Source organism: Gavialis gangeticus, unplaced genomic scaffold (assembly GCF_001723915.1).
Source record: "Gavialis gangeticus isolate Ggan-Ray unplaced genomic scaffold, GavGan_comp1, whole genome shotgun sequence".
NCBI lineage: Eukaryota > Metazoa > Chordata > Crocodylia > Gavialidae > Gavialis > Gavialis gangeticus.
The window spans coordinates 12,973,139-12,987,296 of record NW_017729002.1 but is presented as its reverse complement, the minus strand read 5'-3'; the positions used below and the strand labels follow the sequence as shown (position 1 = coordinate 12,987,296).

The window sequence follows — 14,158 nt, the reverse complement described above, 5'->3', positions numbered from 1 at the left end:
GGGCCTTGCCAACAAGCCTCCTGAGCTTGTCAAAGTCAGCTCTCCTAAAGTTGAGGACTTCTGTATTACTGACTGACTTGCCAGCTTTGAGGTGGATAATGAAAGTGATCCCCTTGTGGTCACTGTATCTCAGCCTCCCTTTGATTATTAGGTTGCTGACTAGATTATCCCCCTTTGCCAGTACGTGGCTGAGCAGTGCTTTACCTCTTGTAGGTGTATAGACTTCTTGAGTCAGATAGAGCTCATCCACGCATGTGAGGAAGCTTTGTGACCGTCTGGATTTGGCTGAGTGCTCTTTCCATGAGATGTCCGGGTAGTTGCCCTGAGAGTGTGCAGCCTCAGCCAGTTCCTTGGCAAATTCCTGGTCAAGCTCTTGTTCCTAATTAGGAGGTCTGTAGTAGACTCCTACCATTGTGTCCCTTGTGCCACGTTCTCCATGTATTTTAACTCAGAGGGTCTCTAGTTGTCCTCCCTGGGTGCCAATGTCAGCTTTCAGGGACATGTAGCTTTCCTTGACATAGAGTGCTACATCCCTGCCCCTTTTCTCTGCATGATCTTTGGTGTACAGGGTATAGCCATCTATACCTGTGGCCCAATTATAGGTGGAGTCCTACTGGGTCTCTGTTATCCCTATGAGATTGTATTCATTCTTGTTTAGCAAGAGGACCAGTTCCTCCTGTTTATTCCCCAAGCTCCTGGTATCGGTGTACAGGCACATAAGTGCCCCATTGGAAGTCCTAGTCTTCCCTGCACTCCCAGGAGGACATTGTTCCAGGGCTGGGGTAGGGGTGGATTCCCTTGAGTACCTTAACCTGCTAGTTTTGCAGAAGTTGCCCCGTGGCCTTGCTTTGGCGGTAGTTCCCCCATCCCACCAAGTATAATTTTTAAGCAAGCCCCAATCTTATGAATGTGATACTCATTTTTGGTAGTGAATCATCTACAGAGTTAATATATATATTTTACATCATGTAATAACTTCTGCCCAAGATCCTGAGGCATTTTCAAACCTTATTAACATACTCTCTCGATATCCCTGTCTGGTAGGGAAGTATTTATTATTTCTGTTTTACTCTAGAAAAATACAGAAAAGTTAAGTGGCATGACAAGGATATAGAAAAAGTTCATGGCAGAGCTAAGACTGAAACCTGAAATTTCTGACTCCTAGTCCAATGCTATAAGTACTAGACCAGAGGTTCTCAAACTGTGGTTAGTAGACCACCACTGCTCCGCAAGCTCCATTCAGTAATTAGACTGAATTAGAGTAGTCTCCAGAATCTCTAACTGATATTATGTCTCAATAATGTTTAGAGCACTATGAATACATAGGAGTCTGTTCCTATACTGAAGTGCTTACAATCGAGCAGACAAAGCGCAGAAAGTGAAAGAAAGAAGGTCAGTGGCAGGAAACAGCCCATTTACCTCGATACCTTGTTCAGTATCCTTTCCATTGGATATCTCTGGATCATAATTCCTGTTTGTTAAGGATTCATTTTTTCCCCTATGTTCACTAAAGGCAGGATCTTTCATGGGGATACTTGACTTTAAATATGGCTTCAGGAATAGAGAGAAGGCATGTGAAATATTTGTGGATGTTAACATTGGGAAAGGTTACCAGCACTGACTGACTGTGTCATTGTGTACGTGTGGGTATAAAGCAAGCATGAGAATGCCCCTCCTTTATATTATTTTTTTTCTTCAAATCCATAATTTAAAATGCATGTTCATAGTTGGTTGATAGTATGTTTATTCAGGGATCCGTTTTGAAACATATCTGATATCATCTTTTGTTTGGCTGTTTATTAAAAAAATGTGTATAACATCCACAAAAAGGAATAGCCAGCCGGTCAGAAAGACCTGGTTGATTAGTGTCCACAGCTTTCATACTAGTGATAACAGAAAATAATTTGTCATTGTTCCTTGATAAAATATGCCCCTGAGAGAGAGGTTCACATGATATTTTTCTTGAAGAATTTTTGAGATGCTTGAAAGTACTTCTAATCAACTTGCCTCCTGCGGAGGTGAAGCGCAGATAACAACACCTACCTTCTACTAGCAGAAACAAAGACTTTTATGACTCATACACCTAGGAGAATCCTCTTGAGATGGGAGTGCAATTTGTTAGACACGAGCCAGCTGTGACAATAAGAAATTCCATCATTAGGAATATTGTGTATATGCTTACTGTAAAAGAGTTTCATTTACTTAATGGATGTAGAGTTGGCAGGTGTTATGAAATGCACAGAAAAAAAGCACCGACTTTAAGAGTTTGCTGCATACAAGTCTCTGGCCAAATTCCATATTGCTACTAGTGACCAGATAGGTACATAAGAACTGGCCGATTACTTTGTCAGATCTACCTAACCTAGTATCCAGTCTCTCACAGCCCATTGCACCTATATAATACGTAACGGACTGTTGTGCACCATGCCAGAGTGGATGCTAAAGGAGATGCTTGGCAGAGCATATAGAGAATTCTGCTTCCTCACCCCCAGCCTGTCCAATATCCTTTTGAACTGGGTTAAATGATCAGCCTTCCCAACATCTTGTGACAAAGAGTTCCACAAGTTAATGACAAGCTCTGTGAAGAACTTCTTTCTGTTAGTTTCAAACCTTCTCTCTAAATGGTATTATTTACTCTCTCTCTCTCTCTCACTAATTTTATTATTGAGAAAGCCAGTAAGTAATACATCCCAAATTACTTTCTCTAACAAATAACCATTTTTTATTTGCTAAACCTCTGTCATTTCCCCATCAATGGTTCCTTTTTCCAGCCCCAAAATCATAACCTATTTAGTCTCTCTTATTATGAAAGCCTCTCTGTATCCCTGATCATCCTTATTATCCTTCCCTGTACTTTTTCTAGTTCTTTTATATTCTTTCTCAGGTGGGAGAATCCTGCATGCAGGATACCTAAAGAGTGAGTATTGATGGGATTTAACAGTTACAGAAATAAGAGTAAATGTTAAACCTAGACCTTTTATATTAGCTTACTCCGAAAGTAGTCTGATTCTACACAGCAGGGTCAGGAAAAGCTAAGGAACTTTCTGGTTTGAATAAATGAATGAGATGATGTGAGGAAAAAGATCTTAAATACAGGCCCTGTTGTATTACAAAGAATGATAAATATATTTCTACATGGTATTAGGGCCTTTGTGTCTTCACTTCAACTTTGCTGAAGTTTATAGACATTTGGTCTTTTGGCTATGATAAGCCTGCAAAGAGACCATTTAAAAACTGCTATTTTACATATTCTTTAGCTGTCATAAATCCCAAAGAAGAAATTGTGGTTGTGGGTGCTTACCAAGAATAATATATGAATCTATCTCAAGAAAAATAATAACTATTTGGGAATAATAAATTACTTGCTATAGAAACTAGATGACTTCCTGGATTTTGGATTGAGATATTAATCACAGGAATGTGTCACTTAATAAAAGAAAAGAAGGCCATAGAAATACACTTTGGAATAGTTAATAAAGCAAATACTTATACACTGACCAAAGAACAACCCTTTGTTACTAATCATTGAAACTAATATGCCTTGATATCAATAAAGTTGGGTAAGATTCAGTATTCTCTTCCATGTCCCAAAATAATAATGGCAGCCCATTTTTAACAATTTATTGAAGACCAAAGTGGTCATTTAGCAAAGGACAGCAAAATAATTTGAAACAGCAGAAAAAATTGCAGACGATCGCTATTTTCTTCAGAAAGTAAGATTGCTATGTGGATTGTGTTTAAATGCTATACAGGGAAGGAATCACACCAGACTAAGAGGTTATCTGGTGGGATTTAAAAAGCTTATTTGTGGAATTAGGGTTGTGATATGAAAAATGGTTTAGCAAGGAATCAGTGCCTTTTCTGGATTATAAAAGAAATTCCTGTTCTCCTTTGAATAATGGCTCTAAATGTGAGTGGAATATTTCAGGTTTTGTTCTGAGATGACAGCTCTCTCAGAATACCAGAGCCTTTAGGGTTGGTTTTACCTTCATGATATATCACTATTTTTTTTTTAATGCCCCCTTTAAAAAGTGTTTATATCCTTTGTATGGGATGGGACTATCTTGTTACTGGTGTCTGGGAAATTCTTGATATTTTTGGAATCTGGTAGAGCAACTGGGTAATACATTTAAAACAGCCAGGACCTGATTCTTTTTCACTAATTGGTGTAACCTGAGAGCTCTTCTGCTGAGCTCGTTACAGCTACAGGGAGCAAAATAAGTATAAATGAAAGGAAGGTGAGTCTCATAGCCTGTAGTTTCTTTAACCTTTCCTAATACAAGATGTTGTGCACATTATTAAAAATGTGTAGCACACACAAAATTGTTTTTCCACTTCACTTTCCTAAGCACATAGTATGTTTGAGACAAAACATATTTCCAATTTGGAATGAAACAGAAAGGCAAGTTTTCTTAGTCAGACAGCAACAGTAATATTAATCCTCCAGCTCTTGTGATACTGTATCAGTGTAAGACATACATATATATTTGGTCACGATCTGTATTTCAATTATATTTTCGAGGGCTGTCGTACAACTGTGCAAAGTGTTTGTAATAAAAAGATAAATCAAATTTTTTTTTCTAGTTTAGATTTTTTTATCTGTTGAGCACTTGTGGTAGTAAGTTTGCACTGTGCAATGCAATGAGGGGAGGCATCTTCCAAGAAACTTCTGCTCTGCAGTCAATTGAGGTCAGGTGCATCTTGCATTAGGTTATATATATGCTAGTTTGACCTGCACTGATCGTATGATAGCACCAGCTTTTTTGAATCATACATCCTTGACACAAGTAAAAACAGCCTTTGGACTGTTTTAATACATAATGAGAATGTAGCAGGGTTAGTTCATTCTAAATGGCAGCTGGATGGCTTTACTCCTTTGTAACCACCTGTACCAACCAGAACTTGCAGATGCATGTGAAAGGGTTCTTTTGGGGAAACAATATAAAGGCTAGGTATTTATATTTATATAACTTATGTTCCATTACAGGCTTAGACCAGTTTCTTATCACTTATAGTGGCATATGTGAAATGTCTGTACCTAGCCAAAATGTCAGAACGTTTACTATAAGATTTTTTAAGAATAATTATGTCCCTAAGCAGTCCAATGATCCAAGAATCTACTTCATTCTAATTTTCCTACCCATTTATGATTTAATACGAAGTGACTACAGTTTGAACTGAAATGTATAGCCTAATGATACATATTTTATACATTTTAAATAGAGAACGTGCTATAAGGTTAAATAAATACATTATTTGGCCTGATTCCAACATTTATTTTTTCTAATAGTATGATGTGGTTTTTCTTGGTTGGGTATGTATATTTAAACAAAACTAGTGCAATTACAAAACAGTGTTCAGGCTACACAGGGCACCTGACTTAAGAGAAAACCTTAACTACAATAGCATATGATAAGCTAAGAAGTGCAATAGTTATATGTACAACATGCAGTACTTCATGTTGTACATATAAATGGCATTTTACCATACTGTTAGTAACAGTGTATCTTTGTTATTCAGTTCATAGGAGAATAGCACCTAGATAGTTAGAGTTCTTTTTAATTTGTAATTAATATTTTTGTGTAAATCTGGAACAAAATAAGTTTTCAGAATCCATCTTAGTTTTAAAAGCACACCAGGCTGTTTTTGTGGTAAACATATTGAGCTGGGACTTGAGTGTTCTGGATTCAGTTCCAGGTCTCTCTCAGATTTCCTCTGTTATTTTTGTGAACTCACATAAGTCTAATCCAACTAAATTAGAAAAAAACCCTATATTTTCTGTATGGGTCAGTCTGTAAGTGATGAGGTTATGTTATGAATAACTATACCAGTGGGATTAACAGTAAGTAGGTGCTAAAATATGTTTTTCATAATTGAGATACATAACTGAGACACAAAGATGTGGTGAGAATTAAAATAAATATATAGCCATGGAAAGAGAAGGAGTTAAATACCATTATTGAAAAACATTGTCATTTTTGTATTTTCATTGTTGTTTCCTTACTTTTCAATAGTATTCTAATCTTCAGTCTAAAATGTATATAATTATTTTATTTTTTGATTTCAACCATGGGTAAAATATATCAGTAAAGGGAAACAATCATACATTATAAATATAATAATGGACTCATCTACACATACTATTAATTCATAGCAGGCTTACTGCGCAGTAAAACATTGCACAGCAAGCCTTCCTGGGTGCATGTCTACATATATACCCCCTTGCGACCAGATGTGCTCCCACCCTGTTTTGCCCCCCTGCAGCAGCCAAGGGGATCTCTAGGCACCCCTGAATGCTAGCCTGGGGTCTGGCAAGGGGGACAGGTCCAGGGGGCAGGGCCAGGAGAGCTCTGCCAGCTGCAGTGGCAGCTGTTTCCTGGACCTGTGAACATCAGGAGAGGACCTGATATGCATGGGGCCAGGACAGAGCTGCCTCTGCAGTGGGCAGCGCTCTCCTGGCCCTTTGCCCATTGGGACACACAACTGTTAGCAAACCCTCTGCTGGACAGGGATTCCCTGCCCAGCAGAGGGTTGCTGGGAGCTGTTCCAGGTGTGGGGCAGCTGCCAGCGAGCCTCCTGCTGGGTGTGGGGGACACAAGGCTTGCCGGCAGCTGCCCTGCTTGGCACAGAGCTGGCTGCCCTGAAAGCAGGCGCCCTCCCACTCTGGACCAGCAGAAGTTGCTCTGATTCACTGTAAGTACAGCGTGTCAGACCAGACTCAGTGAATTGAGTCTGCTGGAGTGTGGTAATTACCGTGCTCCAGCCAGCCTCTGCATCTCGTGTATCACTGTCCCCACACTTCAAAATAGCGTTGGGGGCACTTGAACTAAAGCTTGTCAAATGACCTTTAGTTTGAGCACCCCTGCCACCATTTTGAAGCGTGGGGTGTTGATACATGGGACTTTGCGGTGCTTTAATTAAAGCGGCTCTCGGAATGCTCTGTCAAAGCGATGTAACCCCTCCGACCCCGAGCATGCATAAAAGCACTTAATGTTTGCAATGCTTAGTTCCCCTAAATCATGTTTAAATCCTAATCAAAAGCAGCTTGATGTTTTAATAGAAATACAAAGCATCTGCAACTTCTACTAGCTGAAATGGGGTTTGTGGGTGCAGAGCAACTGTGAAAATCAAGACACTTGTTCAGGAGATCAGGACATTAATTGAGAAGCATAACAGTGTTGGGTACTCATGTCTGAAAATAGTGTCCAATTAATTTTAAATATAAATGACACACCCACAAATCCAAAGCAGAATGTTCATGGCATTAGGTAGGACTTGGAAAAAGTTGACCCCAACCTCACCTTTTTTTAAAAAAATGATACCAGGTTGCATTATACCACTGAATATTTTCTCATATGTGGCATCAAAATAAATGGAGCTGATTAAAGGTCAGACTGTGCCACCCGCTTTCTCATTGCTGTATACATGACTGAGTGGTCCACTTATTTCTATTTTGCTGTAAATATTTGATGAAATATAAAGCTTAATTCTTATGTAATGTCTGTTGTTTATTATTTTCAAAGTTAATTGAAGAAACCATGGCTTAAACAACTTTAGACTACTTATAATGCTACCATAAATTATGCTACAAACAGACATGGAACAAAATGACTACAGTTATTATGTAGCAGCTGTATGATTGCCATTACATTAAGTGACTTAATGAATACTGATCTTGAAGCAATAAATCAAATGCAAACAATCAACACCAATCAAGTTACCAAGATGTTTCAAGCACTTAAAATATATTAAATGAACACTTGCTTCAAGATGGGTACCTTGCACATGTTCTCTCTTTTAATCTGGTTATTATCTTTATAACATCACTTTTGAGTTAAGAGTTTAATGCAGACTAATTTTTTTTAAGAGTGACATCTTATCTAGAGTATAGTTACAGCATGTATTAAATCCCTTATTGATTTCTAAAGGTTTTCTATAAGAATAATCAACAGCAACAAATTTATTATAGAAGCTGTACCTAGATATAAGAAGCAATTACTACAGGAATGCCTCTATAAAAACATAGAAAATATTATCCTTTTAGTTCTAGGTGAAGAGAGGTATTTATGATAAATATCTAATGAAGAGGTAACAACTAATGTGGAGGTAAAACAATTATTTTCCTTTGGACGGATATAATTTTTACTAAGGAAGTATGATAATACTGGTCTGTTAGGCAGAATAACTTGTTTGATTTTTTTTTTTTTTTTTTTTTTTTTTTTTTTTTTTTTAAGGGAAGTGAAATACCAAAATACAGTACATCTTACATAATGAGGACCTGCAGTCTGATTTGCATGAATGCAAAGCTCTCTTTTCATGCTTTCATTGTACCCAATGCTTTCGGAGTACCCAAGGGCATGAGCCTCTAGTGACTGATGCATAGATCTAACTTTATGTCTTGATTTTAGTGGGATTGTTCCTGAGGCATAAACATGAGACCTTGTTGTCTTGGTTATTGTCTTAGTTTGTTAAACAAACTGAGTATATTCAATGTATTCAATTACAACTAACTATATAAATATGGGCCACTTGTGTATTTGTTTTGTACTTTTTTTCTTCATCTACAATTTTTTTTATTTGCTTCATCATTTAAAAGTTTTTTTAATTAATTAACATCAGTAAGATGAGGATTAACAGGATGGAAACATTTGCCTTATTCTTGTTTATGTATTCAAACTGAAAAATAGAAATTAATTGCATCTTGTAGAGAAAATGCAATTCATATTACCATAGTATTTTAGAAATTGCAGGTGAAATTGTCTGCTAAAATGACTAATACATACTATGTGTCTAAAACAATAAATTTTTAGTTTCCTTCCATACCATGTTACAGATTCAGTCAATGGGATGTATATGAATGTATCTCAATGTTCTTACCAGTTTACTAGAGAATTGACCCATATTGGGAACCAATACAGAACCCTTGAAAACAGAGAGAGGATGGAGATGCCTTTCCTTACATATCATGGTAATATATGAGAACATATTATGATCACACTTGCAATGAATTAATTTATTCCACATACTGGTTTGACATTGAGCACTGATTTGCTTAAACTGGAATAGCATTTTGGACATTTCAGTGTACTGAGGCAAATCAGATCTTTTACTGTTGTATGAGTTGAAACCAGCCGCAACATTGCAATAAGCATTCTTTATGCTTGAAATGTAAAGGAGTGAAAGGTGCAAAAGTAAAGTCTGTGGCTGCAGAACATTTTTTGCTGATTAGTTGTGTTGAATTGAAGTTTATCCAACTCTGAGAATGGTGAAAGATTATAATCTGTTTATTCTGTCTGCGGTTTTTAGGACCCTCTTACCATGGTATACTGTACTATACTATAATAAATTGCTTTCTCTTTTAATACATTTATTCTTTTGCATTTGGGAAATACTAATATCTCATATTTCTGCGTAATCAAGGAATGCACTGATAATATGGGAAACTGGATAGGCTATTCAGTGTGACATGTAACATATTAGTTTACATCTTCTGTTTTTCTACCTACAGCTGTATACTCATATATAAAGTGTTAGTGTATTATGGATCTATGAAAAAAGTATGTTCAATAGCTTGCCCAGGGGATAATTCATGCAGTTCCAGGGATAATAAGAGTGAAATGCAGAATGTTTAACTTGATCCTATAAAATAATTGTAGACATTTTGTTAGAAAACTCAGATTTTCAGCTGTGTTTCCTTACATATGCCTCTCTTTCTCAAAGATCTTTTAGAACTATCAATTATCAATTCTTCTGATAATTGTAGTTACCAGCATATAACGATGATTCTTTTGACATCCACTTTTTTTGGCAATTACTATCTTTGGGTCATTGAGTAGAATAAAAATGTAATAGGTGTTGCAGATGAACAATAATCAGTTCTTTTGATTGAGTTATCTTAGAATCTTATGGTATAATGTTTTTGACATATCTTTAAAAATTGAACTGATCTTCATCTCTCCATTTTACAAAAGGAATTTAGCCCCTCAAAAGTGACTATGTAAATCATTGTTCTCATCTGTTCTTCTTTGTTCATTTTCTTAAAGATGGGCAAATATAGTGACTTCAAGAAGGATAGCGGCTTTAACAAAAATTTTGACACCGCCTTCCATGATTTTCTCATTAATAGGCAGTACAGACTAAACAAAAGTACTGTGAAATTGATACACAACTAGTTCTATAATGTTCAATGATTTGATGTCTAGTTGGGAGGAGGTATTGTTTAATACCTTTGTTAACGATTTGGGGCAATAGTTCACAAACTTTTTAAACTCAAGGCACCCCTGGATAGACTTGAAGCACCCCTCAGAAAACACCAGGTCTTAGTTTTCACTTGCTTTTTAACTACTGAAAAATAATAGAACAATTCTTCTGTTGCAAAGAACTCAGACCAGAAAAGGGCAGAATGTTTTTAACATTACAGTTTCCTGTTTGAAATCTCTGGGCTTTACCATCTGAATTAGATTTGTACACCTAACAGAGCTAACATTGTGTGGCATCCATGGCACACTTGAAAGGGTCTCAAGGGCTGTGCTGGCCAGGTCTCAAGGCATCCCAGGACACTGCAGCCCCTTGGCTGAGAACCTCTGATTTAGAGGATGGGATTGAGTGCACACTTGGCAAATTTGCAAATGACATCAAGATGGGTGGAGTTACAGACACTTTGGAGGGCAAGCCTAGGATTCAGAAGACATTGACAAGTTGGGGAAAGGGTCTGAAATCAAATGAATAAAATTCAACAAGGAGAATTGAAGTATTGCACTCAAGATGGAACTGTTGCCAGTTGCATGCATAAATACAGACAGAGAAAGATGGACTGGGCTACAGTACTTTCAGGAAGAAGCTAAGTAGGTTTAGGTTAGAGATCAAAAGGCAGTATTTTACAGTTAGGGTGGCCAGAATCTGGATCCAACTTCCCAAGGAAGTGGTCCTCGCTCCTACCTTGGGCAAATTCAAAAAGAGGTTGGATGATCACCTGTCTGAGGTCTTCTGAACCCAGCATTCATTCCTGCCTGTGGCAGGGGGTCAGGCTAAATGATCTGTTCAGGTCCCTCCTGACCCTAGCTACTATGAAACTAAATATAAGCCCGCAATGAACATTTGTTGCCAAAAGCCAATAGCATAGATTGCTCAATTAATAAAAGTATCATTTGAAAATCAAGGGAAGTGATTGTCCTGCTCTGTTCAGTGCTTTTGAGACCTTACCTGGTGTACTTTGGGCCCCTCACTTAAAAAAAAAAAAAAAATGTGAGAAAACTAAAGAGTCCAACAGAGCATGACAAGTGATTAGAAGCCTGGGAAATATAACTTGTGAAGACATACTGAAAGAACTAGGACTATTCATTTGGAGAAGAGAATATATATATATTTAGCAATTTGAAAGAAAACCCAGAATCCAAGTCTAATTTCTTAATCCTAGTCAGAGAAAAAAACCAAAAAACAAAACCAAAACATGTTCATATTCTTTTTCCTCACTAAAAGACCTGGCAAACTTATCTGCTAACAAAATGATTAAACCTATGAACCGGAAAAAGAAAAAATACCCCAAGCTAATCATAATGGGAGGTAGTCATTTGTCAGTCGCATCTAAGGACACCAACCTAACCAAGAGCCCAGTTTGTAGAAAATGGGCAAATGTTGGGATTTCTGTTAAGGCCTTGACTTGAAACTCCTTCTTTCTTTTTTTTTTATAAACCTTTTTGATAATGTATAGGTCTCCTATAAATTAGAAGCTAATTGTCACAGGGCACTAAGGTGCCTGCTCCTTTAAAAGCAGACACTGCCTAGGGAGAGGGCCCTAGGAGCCAGACAGAAGCCCCACAAATGTAGGTTATTATGGCAACAGGTTAACAAGGGAATTAGCCTGCACCTGCACCCGGTCAGCTGACCGGAAGAAGGCAGGGCCCTGGGCACATATAAGCCCCTGAGTTGAGACTAGTAGGTGTTAGTTCTCTGGCAGCGACCAAAGGGAAAGAGCCTCCAGGGAAGAATTTCCCAGGGATGCAGTGGCTGCCTGATATGCTGCAGACAGGGCTAATGGGGCTCCAGGAGCTCAACAGGTACCCTAGCCTACAAGGCACTTAGTGCTGGGGGAAGTTTGACTTTTTAAAGGGACAGCGCACACCCTGAACTGCTTATATTATGTTATAGCCCAGGGGCTCATATTTTAGTTGCTGTTTATAAAAAAAAATGGTGGATCCGGCTGAGGCTATTGGGGAAGGAGGAGGCCTCATTGGGGGCCCGTAAGTGTGGCGACCCCAGCACCAGGGGCTGCACTGACAAAAGGGCTGTAGAGAGCTCGGCACCTGTGTGGGTGAGGAGACATGCCTGCGGAGAGACAACATTTAAATACCATCTGCGAGGCTTGGGGCATGGTAAAGGGGTGGTTTTGGAGTCATGCATCTAGCCCATAAGGCTTAGGGTGTCCCATGAGGCATCCATTTTGAAGCAGGACCCAAGAGGGGTCTAAGATCCCACAGGGTTCATTGGGGTCTAACAAGACCGTGTCCAGAATACAAACTCAAGGGCAGCTTCCTGATTTATTAGAATTATCAACAAGATGTGGCATGCAAGAAAGAGGGTGCCCGTGGGGCAGCATTAGCATAGTCAAGAATCCCTAGGGGTATCAGCCATCCCTGGGGACCCCATGCTGTGACACTAATGTTTGGGGGTTTTTAAACTTTTTTTTTTTTTTTTTTTAATTTTGGCTTCTGGAGGGGAAATGGAATCTCTTCTAAAGCCAACCCAGATCCTATTTTTCTTCTCCCAACACTTCATTTTTTGGCATGTTTCTCCTATGCGAATAACTTATTATTTCTGCCTCTTCTTCTGTTGCTTTTAGCTTTGTGAAGAACCAGGAAACATGATCTTCATCTTATTCTTGGCTGTTTTACTATATCAGGTTAGGTTCCTAACTCTGTTCAGTTTCAATTCTTTCATTATCCTAATTATTAATTAAGAATTATTTATTTCTCAATTATTATAGTCTATTTTTATTTAAGTTTTTCTTTCTTACTGTATGTTTGTGACATTGCTTACTTAAATAACAACATACATTTTATTAATGATAAATGACTAGTATTTAGAAATATTGTTTTAAATTATGTATTATTACATTTTATGACATTTTTATTTTTATGTTTATTTCATATATTTGTATTTGTCTTCCTCCTGGGTAAAGAATAATTGATTCTTAATAATTCTTTATTGTCTTAATCTTATGCTTAAGCTTATCAAACTTGAGTGGCAGCTAAATGTCTGCCGCTGTCTATTATCAGACCAAGGAAAATAGAACTGCATCTTGCTGGGCAAGATTTTGCACAGATTTGGAGTGAGGTGCCATTGATATGATGAAGAAACCCAGCTTTACCTTTCTTTCATATTTGACTCAGACCCTGCAGTATCACTCCTTTCACAGTGCCTGGTTGCTGGTGGAGACTGAATGTGGGTGAACCAATTAAAACTGAATCTAGCCAAGACAGCGGTGATGGTAGTAGGCAGACTGGTTGGCTGAGGGTGAAGGGAGATTAGGATACTATCACTGAGGTTCATCTTCCCCTTGTTAAGCATGTTTCACAGCCTTGGGGTAATCCTGAATCCTGTGCTGCACCTTGCTCTTGAGGTGGCAGTGGTGGTTAGGAGTGCCCTTCACCAATCAGCTTTTGAAAATCCTTGTTTTCAGATTCAGGTCTGGCCACCTTCATCCATGCCTTCATAATGGAAAGGAGGAGTCATCACTAAGGAGGACTATTCTGCAGTTGCTCAGGGATGTAGGGGGATGGTTAGGAAGGCCAAGGCAGAGATGGAACAGGGGCTGGCTTCCCGGATTAAGGACAACAAGAAGTCCTTTTTTAAATACATACGGAGTAGAAAGAAGGCCCCAGGAAATGTGGGGCCCTTGCAGGACAAGACGGGGAATCTGGTTGTCACGCCAGATGACAAAGCCAACATATTTAATAACTTCTTTGCCTCTGTCTTCCTCAGTAAGGACCAGAACTGCCACCTCCCTGCTGGGCCCCCTTCGGGCCCCGGGGGAGGCTCACCTGGGCCTAGGGTGAGTGAGGATTTAGTTAGGGAGCTTCTGGAGGGGCTGGACATTTTTAAGTCAGCCGGCCCGGATGATCTTCACCCTAGAGTCCTGAAGGAACTTGCTGGGGTCATT

General features: G+C 38.6%; 1 protein-coding gene across 1 annotated transcript in view; it reads left to right on the top strand.

Annotated features, from left to right (window-relative positions):
- RBFOX1 (RNA binding protein, fox-1 homolog 1) overlaps positions 1-14,158 on the top strand; it is a 2,526,522-nt gene that overhangs the window by 642,273 nt on the left and 1,870,091 nt on the right. The gene's annotated exons all lie outside the window — the stretch shown is intronic.